Genomic DNA, 17,427 nt, shown 5'->3' with positions numbered 1-17,427 from the left:
AGGTTGGTTAAGCAGGATTTTCCTTTCATAAACATGCTGACTACTCCTGATCATCTTCTTATGCTTTACTGTCTTGTGCTACTGGTGACTCAGCACTTGTGGCTGCAACCACTCAGGCTGCATGGACTTCTGTATGTTCAGCTGAGTTCTCCGTAATGTAGTCCTCCTCTATCAAGGATTATTCTTCCTTGCTCCAGACTTTTCTCTGGTCTCAGGGGGTTCTGATTCCCAAAGGCTGGTCTTGCCAGTTAAGAGTGAAGAAAAGAAGGCATCTGTTGTCATCTTATTGCAAAAGTCTCATACCTTCTCATGATTTCTCATGGGCACCTCCTCACAGCACTAACATCTTCTTCACACTAAAAACAACAAATCCATCGCTCTTCACAGCACAGCCAACAAACTCCAGCTCTCTCCTCACCCAGCTAACCCACCCTTTTGTAGCGCTCATCTTCTTATTGGACGCAGCTGTGGCCTATTAAGGGCAGGCCTGTTCCTAATCTTTGGTGATTGGTACAGCTGCAACTCCTCAGGGGTGAGACTACCTTCTGCACTATTCTCTTACATTCTATTCCTCCACAGGCACCAAGCATCTTGTTTTTATTTTCATGCCCTTTGTCTGCAGCTCTTTTTCCCTATGCAGCTCTGGGGCCAGGTTTTCCTTAGTGTTCCTTTTGCTGTTTATGTACTCACATTATCCTTTCTTTTTATCCTTCTTATCCCTTTGCCAGATTCAATTCCAGGTCAGCCTTGGCTTTCCTAACCCCATCCCTGCATGATCAGACAACCTTTGCAGAGCAGCCCCTCCATGCTGCTCCCTGGCACAGTGCTGACTTCCAAGGTTGGAGCAGACTGCTCAAGGATTTGTGGGGCTTGGATTCTGCAGCCTGTCTGTGCTACCAGCTCCTGAACTGAACTGCTCTCACCGTGAAGACATTTCATCACCTCCAAAGAGAGTCTAGCTCCATTGTCTCTAACTCCATTTCAGGGGGGAAAGACCTCCTTAAGCCTAAGCAAATTCAGCTTCAGAGCCCCTCTTCCCACTCTATATTCCTCAGGCTTCCAACACCTTAATGGACATCCTCTATCTTGTTTCCAGTTTCCTGATATTTCTCTTCTACTCAAGTACGCAAACTGGACAATTGTAACAGGTTAATAACAAAAGATTTGCCAAGGGATGATCATAATTTTAAATTATGGTCACCTTCAAAATGTTCATCTCTTCTGAGTAATTCCTTTAATTAAAGAAAATAACTTCTTACATTACTAAAGGGAAAACTCTGCTGACATAAAAGAGTTAAAAAATCATTCAATCTTTCTAGCCAGCCATCTTCATCTGAGATGACATAGTTTGTGCTATTTGAGAAACAATTTAATCTGGTAACTGAAGCAGCAGTTTCAGGAAACTGAAACTTGTTAATTGAATTAGGGTAAGGGTGAAACCTTCTTGTTCAACACCTTTTCTGCCGCCTCAGACGGTGAAATTCTTGTACGTCTGTTTTGCTTATTCTTTCCAACAGCCAAGAAAAAGGGAATTGACTGCAGGGATTTGATCATTTTAGATACTGCCAGCCAACGCTGTAGGTTTCAGAGTCAGAGTTTTTATTTCAGAAGAAAAAAAAATCCAATAATTTAACAAAGCTTTCTTTTAACATGATTCCTTGGAAAGTTTGGACTTAGAATTTCAGGCTGATTGCTGAAACTCACGGGAAAGAATCAGGAACAAAATAAAGGAAAAAAACCCAAACATATGTGATTTGCTTACAAAAAAAGGACTAATAGCATTATTAGTAATGCTCTAAAATATAGCAAAAAATGAAATTAATTCATAAAAATATATGTTTAAATATAATTTAAAGCTTTAGCTAGACCTTGTAAGCCAGATGATGCAATCATTAACATATTTTCTTCTACATGTTACTACTGTATTTCTTAAACAGGAGCTGCAATATTTTACAGTATAATAGGCAGAGATTATAATAACAAGGTTAAAGAACAGAGTTTAAAATGCTAATTTCATATTTGCATGCTTTGTGTGAAGTGGGGACCTATGTATGGTATGCTTTTGATGAGAGCTTCCTGACAGCAAGAAATATTTGCCTGTGTTTTTCAGAGGTAATTAAGAAACAGAGCAATAAATCAAACATTAGTACTATGCAACATTTCCAGGCCCTGGTCTGAGGAGAGCTACTTCTTCCAAAATATAATTATTATTTAATATTACTTATTTATAATCTTTTTCCCATAGAGCATGGCAAGGATCATTGATTCACTTTAGAACTTATCAGTTAACATCTCAAAGGAAGACATTTAAGCCAAAAGCAAGTAGTAATGATGCTGAGATTGAAATGATGTAGAAGAATTGAAACCAGAGCAAAAACAAAACAAAAAATATAATCAAAGGAAAAAGGAGAGTGTGCAGAATTTACCTATTTCTTCTCACCTTCCAACAAAAAAGTGTAGTATAACACCGGTCTTAATGGCTGCTTTTTCTTTCCATTAGATTTGCCTGTTTGGTTTTATCTATTAAAAACAGGTCTATTGTCACTGTCATATTTTCTGAAAAAAATCCCATTGCCCAGGGTTTTCTCCTGGGAAGCTGAGAGGCCTCAGCTTCTCCTCTTTTGCTGTTTTGAAATGTGATTTGGAGATTGTTTTTCCAACATGTGAATTGTTTTGACTTAATGACCAATCATAGTCCAGCTGTGTCGAGACTCTGGAAGCAGTCACAAGTTTTTATTATTCATTCTTGTTGAACCTTCTGTCTGTATCCTTCTCTTTCTTTAATATAGTTTTAGTATAGCATTCTTTTAATATATTACAGCACCATAAAATAATAAATCAGCCTTCTGAGAACACAGAGTCAGATCCTTCATCTCTCACCTTGTCCTGGGGACCTCACAAACACAACAATCTATTGATTCTACGCTTAGATTTTATTCTGAGGAAATTTTTTCATTAGTCATGCTACAGAACTGATTGCAAATAATCTGGTTAAAGGATACATATTCACATTCGCCCTTGTACTCGTCTCATACAAACTGAGGTTCTTCAGGTAGGATAGGGAAGAGAATTGGAAAAATGAGAACTCATGGGTGGAAATAATGGCATTTTAACAGGGAAAGCAAATGTCACAGGCACAAGCAAAGCACAACAAGGAATGTTCAGCCAGATCCAGGAAAGCAGGGCTCCATCACACCACTGGGGAAGACAGATGTCACCACTCCAAAATTTCCACCCTTCCTTTCTCTCTCTTTACATGCTGAGTATGTTGCCACGTGATCTGGAATGCTGCTTGGGTTGGTTTGGGTCGGAGGTCCTGGCTGTATCTTCTCCCACCATCTTGTGCACCCCCAGGCTCCTCACTGGTGGGGTGGTACACGTAGCAGAAAGGCCCTTGACACTGTGCAAGCACTGCCCAGCAAGAGCAAAAACATCTCTGTATTGTCAACACTGTTTTCAGCACAAATACAAACCACAGCCCCATACCAGCTGCTGTGAAGAAAATTAACTCTACCCCTGTCAAAACAACCACAGATAAATAATTTTTTAATAAATCACAGGAATAATAGACCATTGAAACAGAATTCAGATGGGTTTTCATCTTAAAATTAAATGAGAGAATTGGGATTTGGGACATGTTCTCATCCCGATCACTCAGCTGAACAGTTCTCTGGGAGTCCAGATGCTCTAAGGGTATGAGCAGATCTTCAGGGTAATCTAGGCCACACAACATGTTGAATTTAGCTTAGCAAAACTGGAAATAGCCACTGAACTGACAAAGGTCTCCAAAGCTAAGCCCCATCCCCTGACAAAGCTGTTGCTGAGCAGCAAGTCAGGCTGTTGCACAGGGAGGGCAAAGCTCAGCTGAGGCCATGCCCAGCACAGGCATCGCTGCATCCCCACCAGCAGACCCCAGACCCACCGTATCTCACAGCAGGGTGAGCACAGCAGGGCTGCCCACAACAGTGGGTGCCACCCACCATCCAGAGAAAGCTGAGGTAATGACTCAGTCTGATATCAGTCCAGGAAATCGAATCAGCAGGGGAATGATGAGGACAAGGCTGGAGACAGGCAGATGAGATGAGACTAGGGACCCAGGCTTGAGCTGGAATGGGACTTCTGGCCATGGCATGAGTGTAGAAGGGTAGGGGTCCAATGCCAGGCTTGACAGGGCACTAGAAATATTTCATAATGGGACTCAGGAGGCCCAGAGAAAGGGGGTTTTACTATTAGCAAGAGGAAAATGCTTTCAGCAGGGTCTCTAAGCTGTCCTCCAACGTCTGTAGCAAAACATCCCAGTGTCATTAGAGTTAGAATTACCTTGGGTAACCGACTGTGAAGGAAAAGTAAATGACTGTAGACAGACCCATAAAAACAAAGAAATAATTAAATAGGTCCTTGTGGATGAGGAGCTTTTCAGAAAACAGAGCAATGGTTGAGGCTATTTATCATTTGGTAGATGGTGCTCTGACTTTACGGGAAGAATTAAAGCTGCTTATTACCTCTCCCATTTTCAGTATTGATCCTGGCACTGTAAAAAATAGTGCTTGGATTATGATGCCAACTGGTTCCCGGGAAAGTAGACAGTACACAAACCATAAATTTCACATTTCCTTCCCGATGCAACAGCATTGCCCATCTTGCCTATTTTACTCACTATTAGTGTTAGCTAAATTTAAAACTATTAAAACCATGGAAATAAAGATTAAAAGAGACCATTCTGCTCTCTGATTCTAGACCCCTTGTTTTCTGTTCCATAATGTAATTAATAAATTGCTTAGTTTAGTGTTTGAAGTAATTGGTGTTTTTGCCATCGCTGTTTTTTCAAAGGTTATTCCAAGGTATTTTTTTGCATAGCCTGTAGTCAGGATGTGAAACTGTCAATACTATTACTCCTACAATCAAATGTTCCCGATATATTTTTAAAATAAAAGGCTAATTTTATGACTGGTAATACAATGTTATTTATTTTATAAACAAAATGTGATCAATATCTGAATCTGTGACAAGGAAAGACCATTAAACAAGTGATAACAAGGTCCCATCCTGTCAAACAGGGATGGATGATCAAATCATCAGCACATCCTCAGAAGCCCAACTAAGCCTCTTTCAAAAGTGTTTATTAAGCAAGGTGAAATAATGATCTGATCAAATTAACACCTTCACTTTACATCCACATAGCATTGAAGTGCTGTAAGTAATTATGGTAAAGGGAATCTCCACCTGAAAGAAATTCAAGAATAGTGAGAGTTTTCTGCCTATAAGTTTTGCATCATTCTCCATTCCTATGCCCAATTTTTATCTAGTCTGTGGCAGAAATATGCTAATACTTGTCCAATAATGGAAAAATATTTAAAAGAATCCTGTTTCCTCCAACTCTCAAGTTCTGTTCTCATTTTTCAAGTATCTGGGTCATTGCCACTCTCTGTTTATTTTATATTTCATTTATCTTTATGTTATTGTGGCTACAACAGTACTCCCAACAGTAAAAGAAGGTCACTTAGGACAGCTTAGTACTGGCACTAGGGCTCTTCTGTGACAGCTGGTTGTAAGACCCAGGAGTACTCTCAGTATGCGAGTGCTCTAGTGATGGAATTGCTGTGCAAATTTGGATAACCTCAAGCTACTCTTAGTCATAAGAAAGGTAAAAAAACTGGCTCTTAGCCAGTATTACAGAAACAGAAATCTACCTTGGACCATTGTTCACCAGAATTCAAGGGAAGCTGTTTAGTTAGTTGCTCATTCGTCTTTTATTGTCCAAGTATTAGTTAATACAACTACACTGCATTTTTGAAAAGTAAAAATCCCACAGAGAAAGGATAGATTCCTGTACTTCAACTGACAGCTTTAACTTTGGATGTTGTGAGCTGGATCCCTATCTCTCTGAACACCTGCAATTACTTTTCTGTCAGGAAATCTCATATAGTAAAAAAACCCAAGAAGAAATCAGTAGGCTACTCAGAAGACCTTGCAATAACTTACCTCTGGTCCTCAATAAATTCCTGTTGTTTCTTCTGAGTGAAATCACAATTTTACATCATGAGAAGCTGTAAATTACATTTTAAAAACCTGAGGTGAAATTCTGAGGAGATAGTTTTTCTTTTCTTAGATGAACTTTCACTAAAAGAGTGATGCCAAAATCAGTATCTTCTTTTAAGAGATCTGACTTGTTGGGTTTTGTTTTTATTTTGTGGTCATGAAAATTTCTGATTTTTTTACTAAGTCTGCTCCATCTGACTATAGAATTTTGAAAAACTAATCTTTCTTTCTCTATATGAGATGCTGCTGCAATTACCAATGCTTATCCTTTATATCATCCATTGTGAGATTTCCTACTGATTTCACAAGGATTAGGTATGCCAGTAATATTAGATGACTACCTCTGTGACTATAGAGAATCTGAAAGGATGTGATACATTGATTACTGTATGCTTTTAAGCACTTCTGCAGTTAACTTTATGTGCTTTTTGCATTTTATGATATTTTGTTCTATATTTCATTTACAGCAAAGTCTATTGACAATATTTTTTCAAAGCATCAGTGTACGGATTTGGCTGATTCATGAGGGGCAAAACCACTAAATTACTACACCTAGGTGATTACAGAGAAAAGTTGGGACCTCTGAGATATAACACTTATGGTAACTTGAAGCAATAAGAGCAACTTTTAATTTATTTCCTGAATTAACCCTTCAACCGGTTTCTTATGAAGGAAATACCCAACTCATTTTTTGCAATGCAGGTTCAGAAATTCTAGATTGCAAGAGATTAGACAGAATTTTATTGAGATCAATTTAAAAGGTTGTACAGAGAATCTTGTTTCTAAACTAGTAACCACTGTTATCCTGGTAAATTAGATGGTTGTATGCAATCTATTGGCAGTCGTCATTGGAACCTTTGAATTCCTGGATCATGCCCAGGAATTCTTTGAGTAAGTGACTCATGGCACATTAAAAAAATCCTGCTAAACACACTAGCTGAAAAGATAAAAGCTTACTAGCATTAGCAGCTGTGTTCCAACACTCAGAAACATCATTACCTACTGCATAAAGAGCTAGAAATTTTTGTCAAGTATTGATTGTATGAAATATGCACATATAAAATTTTAGATGTACATAAAATAAGCATATAAAATAAATGCTGTAACAGCCATATAATGTGGCAACGGCTCCTGTGGCTTCCTATGCACATTGCAGTCTCAAACACTATGTTTATTAATCCTGATTCAATTTTACATCATCACATTATATTGGGTTGATCTAATGCTGTTTATGTATTTGCTATTGGTCTCACGCCACTCTTCTGCTCCAAATTACAGCTGAGGAGCCCCCTGGCAAGGGAACCTGCTGCATTTTCACTGGAGCAAACGTACAGAGCACACACAAAACAGAGGCAAAGCACAACAATGTTCACACATTCTTTTTGTCACATATACTCTGATGTTGTTTATGGCCATTCTTCAAGAAAATCCTCTAACTAACCATATTGGATCACAGAGTACTCTCAAGCTAGTTCATCACTCAGCAGAACAGCACCTTACCTGGACAAGGCTGGAGAATGGGGAGCTGAAGACCAGTAGCTATTATGAGGTTCCAAGTTGAATCTGTGATAACACAAAACAAAGGGGAACTTCTCCCGTCTAGATAAACTTTGTTGGTGTAATGTCAGCAAATACTTGCATGCATGGAGCCCAGCTGAACTAGACAAATAAAACTGTTTCCATGCAGCTCCAGACAAATCCAAACCATCTGGCTACTTGCAGCTCACCTATTCTATTATGTCTGCCTTTGGAAGATATTTTTAGTGCACAGATCATGACTTAAAGCAGAGGAAACTTATTGCAGGAAACTACCAAACACTTCTTGGTAATAGAAAATAGAAAGAACACTATGGCTCTTGTTGGCCAAACCCACCATGATCATCTCCTGTAGCTGCTTCCAGTTATTAACAGACTGAACACTTTCTCAAGGGACAAGGGATTGTTGAAGACTTTGTGAACAAACTGCTGCACAAGTTATAGGCTGAGATAAATGTCATGGACCCCAAAGAGTGAAAAACCATCCTCATATCTTGAAGCATTTTTCATCTTGAGGACAGAACATCAGGTCTGAGGAATTTATAAACTGCCAAGTGAAACAGAAAAATTGATTTCCAGAAAAGTGTTTTGAGCAAGAGCAGTTTGATTTGTCAAATTTGGTATTTCTCTCTGCTGACAGAGAAAATGTCAGGTGTACTAGCACAAATCAAAGTTCCTCAAGTAATGTTTGCATGCCTGTCTCAAGAACAAAAGAATTTTGTTGTTACCCTGGCCTCTCTGACATATAACTGCACAGCAGGGCCAAGTGTGGCCAAGCGTGCAGGTTTCTGCTGAGAATGTGAGTCAGAAGCAATTGTATAAAAGATTGTAAGCAATTTCTTGTCCTGTTTGTGCCATAAATTGTCCAAAGACTTTTATGATTTTGTGAATATCAATTACACATCTCTGCCTACACACTCAAGTAATCTCAAGCTCATACTCCTGTCACTGCTTTGGCCAGCACTAAAGGATCATTTCTTGTCCTCTGAAGCATTGCCATATATATGTTATTCTGCTAAGAAACAAATCTGCTCTGTCTTCATTCAGAGCTTGCTATCATTTTTCAGAAAAACCTAATGCAGTTTTCAAAAAGCTGAACTGATCACTCCACTGCACGCAGGAGATTCAATCAGTACAGAAAACAGTAAAATAATCCCATCCCACAATATTTCTACGTCATGTCATGACGTGCTATGGTGAACCTGCTACACCATTTCATAAAGTATGGTGATGTGAACAAAACTTAATTCCAGTTTAGAATTCCACATAGTCCCAATTAGTTTATATATTTGTATTCTTATTCACCCTCTTTTCCCTTATGTCATGGTTTCAATCTCAACTGGGGATGCAGCAATGCCTGTGCTGGGCATGGCCTCAGCTGAGCTTTGCCCTCCCTGTGCAACAGCCTGACTTGCTGCTCAGCAACAGCTTTGTCAAGGGATGAGGCTTAGCTTTGGGGGCCTTTGTCAGTTCAGTGGCTGTTCCAGTTTTGCTAAGGTTGTGTGGCCTAGAGCACCCTGAAGATCTGCTCATACCCTTAGACCATCCAAGTGCACAATTCAGCCACATCATGAGGACTGAAGGATTGGGATGGGAACATGTCCCAAAACCCAATTCTCTCTTTTCATTTTAGGAACAAAATACAATAATAATGATAATGATGACAATAAAAAGGGAAAGAAAATAATAAATTATTTATGCACAGTACAATTGCTCTACGCACTGACTAATGCCAGACCCCATTCCTGAACCTAGATCAACCCCACTTCCAGGTAACTCCCCCAGTTTATATATTGAGCATGACATTCTATGGTGTGGAATATCCCTTCAGCCAGTGTTATCCACACCATTCTCATTCCAAGTTCAAACTACAGCACTGTATCAGCTACTGAGGAGAAATTAACTCTACCCTAGCTGAAACCAGGACATTCTAGTAATTTACACAGTTTTGCTTCTTTGAACTTGTGTCATCTGTTAAAACATGGTAAAAATCAATTTCACTAAAATAACAAGAATCATGTGTGAAAGGGAATGAGAGACAACTGTTAATATCCATCTTTTCCTTTAACTGACATACGTATTGTAACAGCCCTGCTCTTCTCTGCAGTACGGAAAAAATAGCAAGAAACTGAAGTGGAAAACTTCTTTACTAACACAACTTTAAAAGCATGACAATATTTCAGGAATGCAGTATTCAAGTTGTTTACCCAGACAGCAAAACAAGTGGGTTTTTTTGCTCAGCCAAGTGCCTAAAGGTTCTACTCTCATCATTTTTATAACTCACACTCTCATAGCTTATGAATCTGAACCAAATACCTTCTCAAGGGGAGCCTTGAGTTTCTCCAGACCAGTGAGAATTTCAAACATAAATCTTGGCTGCACAGGAAACTCTCAGATGTTGTTAAATAGCTTTTAATGAAGACCTCCTGCTACCTTCCAAGCCTCATTCTTTTGTTGAGATTTAAAAGTATATTGCACTATTTCTAAATTAGTCACACTTGAAGCAATCTCCAGGGGTTTCCTTGCCAGTCTCTCAGGTTGCATCACAGAAATTTTGACTTTATGAACTGTGAATGGATTGGAGAAACTGACAAATTTGTCAAGCCTGAATTGGAACGTAAAGACAGCTTGTTTGATGCAGTAAATCATGTGAAAACTATTTCCAAGGAGCCTCTTGACAAGCTGTCAGGACATTGGTTGGACAAGCACCAGGTAGCATTACTCAGGACTGGAACAGCAACCACAGTGAGGAAACATGTCATTTCAGCTCTATATTCCACTTCTTGAGAACTGGCTGTCATATGATAGAAAATATCCTTTCTGTCAGATTGATTTTATATGCTAGGGCTCTACAAACTGGCTGCTTTAAAAGGTGCACATTCCCTAAGTGTAACTTCAGGCACAAAAACCTAAACTAGGCAGGTCCCCTTTTCTCAGCAGTGGGGAGAGACAGGCTTTTCCAGAGACTCCTCCAGAGATCACAGTGAGGTTCCTTCCATAAGTTCCCTCTAAAACGGCTCATCTCCTGGGTTCTTCTCAGCCCACTTCTCTAGCCAGTTGAGGTCTTCCTGAAGAGCAGGCAGCACAGCCATCAGCTGTTTCTCCCAGTTTTGCATCATATTCAGACTTGCTGAGGGTGCACTCTATCCCCATGTCCAGGCCATTAACAAAAATGTTTTGGGCAAAAATAAATCAGCTGATGGTTCGTTCCACTAACAAGTGTCCTCCTGCAGAACTTTGCCCTGATGACCACAGCTGGAACAGCCAACAGATGAATGTGTTTTCTACTCTCTCAGACCAATTTTTGGTTTTCTGGACTGTTTTCCTGTTCTTACAGTTAAAAAGACAATGGCAGTTACTTACTCTTATGTTCTGAGGATGTTTCTCTTCTTTGTGAAAAATTGTGAACAATTTTCAGTAGTATTTTTACGAAGTGCAATTAATACTGTACTGATTTAAAGGAAAAGCATTATGTGAGACTTATGGTCCCACCTGATAAGCTCTGATGTTTCACAACACCTACTGACATTCTTTGGCTTTCATAAGAGCCTTATAAAATTTTAAAATCTACTGTAGGAATATTCATCTTTAGTTATCAATAAACTTAAACGGCTAATTGTTAGCCTCTATCTTGTTTCAGAGCTCTTTAATCATCTTAGTTTATTCCTAGGTGGCATTGTATAGCTTTACAACAAGTTACAGATGTCTGGTCAGATAGTAAAATGTTAATTGCATCTTTTATTGGCTTTATAGCCTTTTTTTCTTGCTCTGTTTCTTTGCTACCTTGTTTTCAATTTCAGTTCTTCATAACAACTTTCTCTGATTTTCTATGTAGAAATGCCTATGACAGGTAAATAATTCCTATAAGGATTGTTCATGAGTTTCCGTAAATATCCATTAATCTCTGAAATGTCACTCTATATAGAGAGTCCACATCAATTCTCAGATCAGTACATGCAACACCTGTTGATACCAGAGAGAGCTGTGCTCTGTTATACATCATCATTTGAGGTGGTACTGGTACAATTTCCATTTTATCAGTACCACCCAAAAAACATTTCCAGAACAATCTGATTCCTGAAATGAATATAAGAAAGGAATAATTTTAATATTCTGAGTAGTGTATTACTTTCTTTTGCAAGCACGTCATGTGGGAAATCACTCTATATTTCAGTGGTTATTAAGTTTAGAGTAAGATTATGGTAACAAATAGACTACCTATCAATCAATGTCTTGCTATTATCTTGCCTAAGAACTTTGTGATTGCCATCTCTGAATCTTTTTACCTGTGAGATATGCCAAACTTCACTGCCCTAAGAAAACTCTGTAGAAAGTCCTTTCATGGAGGCCAGAGACCCTGGCTAATCTTTTCTTCTGATCCCAAGAATTTAATGAAACTGCTATGAAGAATGACGGATGAGAAAAAAGGCAGAATTAGGTAGTGATGGCATTTTCAAGAGTTTAAGAGATGTACAAAATAATCAGCCTCAATCACTACTGCAATAATTTTTGCCTTTTTTATTTCTGTTTGTGATTTCTAACATCATTTAATAAAATATACTAGTTGTGAGATATTTGAATCCTCTGAAATTGCAGTTGGCTATTTTTCCAATGAAGGTAATATTGTACAGTATTATAACCCTTTTTTTACACCTCGTTCATGACAACTCATACCTTTGGTCTTTTTCTCCCTCTTGGCTTCTTCTCACAAGTGGACACTGGCTTCTGTCAGATCAACAAGAAAATGGACAGATGACCCACTAAGAAATTGGACTGCAACTGTGGCAAAGCTTAATTTGCTGCTGTCTTAAAACTACTTCTCATCAAACTGACCTTATTACATTGCTGGCCTTCTCTTGTGCCAGTTGAAAGCACTTACTGTCAGCGGCTGGTGTTCTCCTCAGGACAATGCAGTGTAAGTTCCTGATAAATCTCCTGCTTACTAGAGTAATAAAACTAATAAATAAGAATAAAATTTGCCTATCCTGAAAGAAATTTAGAATTGGATGTCAATACAAATGAAGTTGTCATTGTCAATGCATAGCAATATCTGTTGAATACTCCATAAGTCAGAGTAATAGCTAAAAAATACACCCTTTATATATTATTTGTTTAAATTAAAATCTGTGAGGCAGGCTAAAAGGAAAGGAGTTATTAAAGCTGATGAGAGCCAGTAGAACTTCAGAATTCTGATGAATTTATTCAGTTCTTAAAGAGTGACAAGGGGATATGGATTTTCTATTTGAAAATGCAATGTGGATAAAACCTTTTGTGTTGGTGTGGCAAGGTTTTGGGGGTGAGTAGCTGCAGGGGTGGCCTCTGTGGAAGAACGTCAGAGATTGTCCTGCACTGGACACAGTTATTTCCAGATAGCTCCCCACCCATCACAAGCCAAAGATGATCCCATCACTGAATTTGATGTTGCCTCCACAAAAATCATTATATGAAAGAATAGAAACTCTTGAAAGAGGAGGAGAGAACATGAAGACAATGAGGGAACAGAAATTGGTGGAGGGAACCTGAGGGAGACAGCAAGAGAATACCGAGGTCAGAGAGGCAGGAACTGTTCCACAGCAGAGCACAATTCCCAAAAGCACAGAGCCTGTGGAGGCCCCATGCCAAAGCAGAGGAAAAAAGCAAAGAAGGAGCACCAAAAGGAGCCCTGATTTGCAAACAATGCCACCCCTCCACCACTGGATCCCTTGCCTCATTGAAAGTACAACCTGGGACTGTAACAAGCTGGGAGGTGAGAGGGGCCCGATGTGAAGCTTGGAAAAAGGAGTGGTGTATTTTCTTAAATGTTTTAATGGTTATTTCTTGTTTTGCTTTTGTTTCTCAAAACCTGAAAGAGTAACTATTTATATTAATTTTGCAATAAATAATTTGTCCAGTTTGAGTCTACTCTGCCTGTAACAGCAATTGTGACCTCCTCGTCTTTATTCTGAAACACAAGCTATCTTCTGTTCTGTTTGCTCTTCAGCCATGCTGAAAATGAGAAGAGTGAGAAGGAGCTGTGTGCTTACCTACCAGTCAGGACCAGTCCACCACAGACCTTCTTGGTAATTATCTTTTTCATGATGGTGCTGGCCTCCTCAGTAGTCCCCCTTCTTACACAGACATGAACTCGTTTACAGTATTCTACCTAAGTCACAGAGAAGCTAAAACTGCCACCCTCACTGCTGTGGATGCTTCAGAGACAGCTTCACATTTGAGATAATATATTCAGATGTGCAGTGTTTGATCAATTGCAATGTTCTGCAAACTGAATAACACAAAAGACTTGTATGAAAATAGCAAAGAAATACTCATATTCACCAAGGTTGAGACAAATGTAATCTACCTGACTCTTCCTAATTTCTTCCTGGAAAAGTGTCCTGTTTTCCTAGAAAACACTATCTTGGACATCAGTTATAAATAATAACATTAATTAATATATGCAAATAATTTGACCACCTAATTAAAAAAAACCACTCTTTCTATTAACAGAAGCTGCAAGCTCCAAATTTGGTGTGCTATTGAGTTCCTTCAGGCTTGACTGCTTTCTTAAAGATGCAAAAGTCAGTATCAGGAAGCTTTGTCTATATTCAATGTCACAATGCAGCATTCAACCGCAATTTTTTAACATAATTAGATGCTTGGTTGAGTACCTAGTCATAGTCAATTCAGTTGAATGCTTTTGTAACTATGATATATCAGAAAATGCTGTTTGCAATGCTTATAAATTTTTGCTACTAATCAAATAATCAAAGAAATTTTAAAATCTATTTTTGAAACTTCTTACCACTTCGTAGATTTTTATGTTATCTAAAAAACAATTAAACAAACAACATTAAAACACACAAACCACAAAACTGAATGACATTGTCAATATACAAAAAAGAACAAAGAACAAATGTAGCATGAAAATGGGGCAATGAACATAAATGGCAGCTCTTAAGCTCAAATTAATCACATCCAATTGAATACAATGAATATATGCTAAGTCACAAAAAAGCAACAAATTGTAAATATTTTACAATCTGCATATGAACAAACTTCCATCCTTGTCTGGTGATTACTTTGAGTTCACATGAAGAGCTGAGACTAATGCTAACTGAGAATAATACAGCTTTAAGAAATTAATAAATTTAAAATAACCAAAGGTTTCAAGCCAAATCTGAAAAAATCATAGAAGAATAGAGTTAAAATGACCTTCAGAAGGTATCTTACCTATCTATCCATCTACTCTGAGACAAATCATCTAGCTAAACTAAATATTTTATTAACCTGGCCCAAAAAAAATCTATTCAGTAATGCAGATCTCAGAAAAATTATTCCATGCCTCAGCATTAATTTTTTTTGGCCAGAAAGTCTGTCCTATTGTCAAATAGAAATAATTCACTACAGAATTTAAGGTTATTACTTCTTCTTCTCTGTACCATGGACACACACACACACAAAAATACTCTTTTTTTCAAAAAAAATACATCTCTTTTTACATACATATGACTCCATATTAAAAAAATTTTAGGTTAAATAACCCCAACTCTTTCCATGCATCTCTGGTTGTCATGTTTCCTAAGCCTTTCCTCATTCACACTGATGTCCTTCAGAATGCCTCCAATGGATTGATGGCTTTATTTTCTTCAAGCTTTATGACAGAAATGTGATGCATTACTTCAGCTTATCAGAACTCCTGAACAGGAAGGTTATTTTATGCACCTTACAGGTTATTTGTGCAATTTGTTAATTTATTTTTTTTTAGAACAGAATAACATCTGATTCACATGTGATTCATTCCTTTCTTCTCTAAAGAACTGCCACCTAGCCCATTCTTTATCCTTGTGTATTTACACTGTGATATTTTGGGTTTAGTATCTTTTGCTTGTCTCTTTTGACTGCATCTTATTTTCTAATAATTTTCTTCAATTCAACAAAATACTTTTGTAGGACAATGACGAATCAACATTATCAGTATCTGCTATTATTAAGAGTCTTCAATTTACCAGAGTCTTCAATTTATCTTCGTAGGTGTGCTATATTTTACAGAGCAACAAGACCAATAGCAACAAGACCACTGCCAAGATTGTAAGAACATACCAGCACATTCTCATAACTCTGCAGGGCCTGAGATCTGCCCTGAGATTTCTGTGGAAATTGAGCTCATGTAGTACCTCTCAAGAGCTCAGCAGTCTGTTACATAAGGTCTTGACATAGCTGAAATATCCTGATTTCCGCAAGATTCCATGTGGCTCTAAGTGCCATTCAAGTCCAGAAGAATATGAAACATCAAGTACAACACAGCTGCACTCTAAGAAATGTGTTCAGTAGCGGATGAAATCACAAGCACTCTTGAGTTATGCTGTTCTGGTTCTGGCCAGGACGGAGTTAATTTTTTGCAGCAGCTCGGAGGGGGCATGGCTGGGACATATGGTGGTGTACATGCTACACCACCTCATGTCATTGCTGGGGGCAAGGGCAAGGGACACTCTTCTGGGGAGAAGAGGTTACTGCTAGTCAAAAATTATGGTATTGTCTGTTATTGAGGCTTTTTTTCATGTGAATAGTTCCTTTTGTTGTACTCTCTGTCATTCGTATTGTTGCTGTTACTGTGCATTTTCTTGTTCCATTGCTGTTTCCAGTAAATTGTTCTAATCTAAACTTGTGACCTTTGCCTTTCTTGTCTCCAATTCTGCTGTCCATCCCCCTGCAGAGGAGGAAAAGGGGAAAATGGGGAGTGAAAGAGAGTGGAGCATGGTTTGAGAGTCTTGCTGGGGGCACTGAACTGGGGAGCATCATTCCTAAGCCATGACATAAACAAATTCTAGAAGTAAAGATGAGTGCAAACTCATCACTAAACTGTTAGATACTAACACAGAGGTCAGTCCTTCTTGTGCTTCCCTCTTATTCAGCTGCTGAAGGAGACTTTCTGTCATGAAATGAAAAAACAAATGCTATATTTTGCCTGATTTTGAATAGTTTGGCTGTTTCCAGGTGTAAAAACAGGTTTATGTTTACTATGTTTTGGAAAATGCTGTTTCTGTTTTTCCCTGACAAAGAAGCTTTAAAAAGTAATCATCTAGCTCAGAGAAAAATGTTTGGAAGACTGAAGACAAACATCTTCCAAGTTATAAACGTTTTTAAATAAGGTGGTCTGTTATTCCTGGTAGAGCAACTTCTGTTCATAGAACGTTGAAGCTGAAAAGGTTAAGAGGATTGGACACCCATTGCTTTAGCTTCAGGGTACTGAAAAGCACTTAAGACGTTTTGAGTTAAAACCTGAATTAAGGATCTCTTAAAAAATATTCAGAATATCTCAGGATAGGAGGTGAACATGTGACTAGGTGAACTAGTGTGACTAGATAAAGCCATTCTGTTTAAGCCACAGGCTTTTTCCATTTTTGTTTTAATTTTAATTTCAATTTAATTTTGCTTTACCTTTATTTTACTGAAAGCCAAAAGAAGTGCATCATTAAAAAACTACTTTGATGCAAAAATGAATTCAGAATTAAATGTGAACAGGACAAAAAACAGGGGAAAAAGTATTTGGAAAAATCCTGCCATAGTCAATGAAGACAGAATTATCAGAATTGAGCCCTAATAGCTAAAGGATTTTCAATAAGTGAATAAATGGGGTTTGTGCTTTTGGGGTATTTTATATATCCCAAAAGGTCCATATTTTAATAAATTATAATTCCTTTTATGTATAGAAGTTTTCTCCAGGCTGGAGAACTTGATGTCTGGAAAACTGGCACCATCATCACACACATGAAAGCTACATAACTTAATAGGAATAAGCTTCCCAGTAACATTTCTTTCCAAGTCTCCTTCAGCTTCTTGACATATTTTTTTTGTTTCTAAGTAGCTCACTAC

At 38.1% G+C, this 17,427-nt stretch overlaps 1 long non-coding RNA gene across 1 annotated transcript; it reads right to left on the bottom strand.

Moving 5' to 3' along the window:
- Positions 1-3,370: 3,370 nt before the first annotated feature.
- LOC115947858 lies at positions 3,371-7,562 on the bottom strand. Its single transcript, XR_004081705.1, has 3 exons — positions 7,540-7,562; positions 5,983-6,047; positions 3,371-3,411 (listed from the first exon to the last, which is right to left on the bottom strand). It is a non-coding gene; the product is annotated as an uncharacterized LOC115947858 (long non-coding RNA).
- Between the last annotated feature and the right edge of the window lie 9,865 nt (positions 7,563-17,427).

The sequence above is a fragment of the Geospiza fortis genome, unplaced genomic scaffold (assembly GCF_000277835.1).
Source record: "Geospiza fortis unplaced genomic scaffold, GeoFor_1.0 scaffold195, whole genome shotgun sequence".
In the NCBI taxonomy this organism is placed as follows: Eukaryota; Metazoa; Chordata; class Aves; order Passeriformes; family Thraupidae; genus Geospiza; species Geospiza fortis.
Note: the sequence above shows the minus strand (reverse complement) of the source record. Positions and strands in the feature narration are given on the sequence as shown.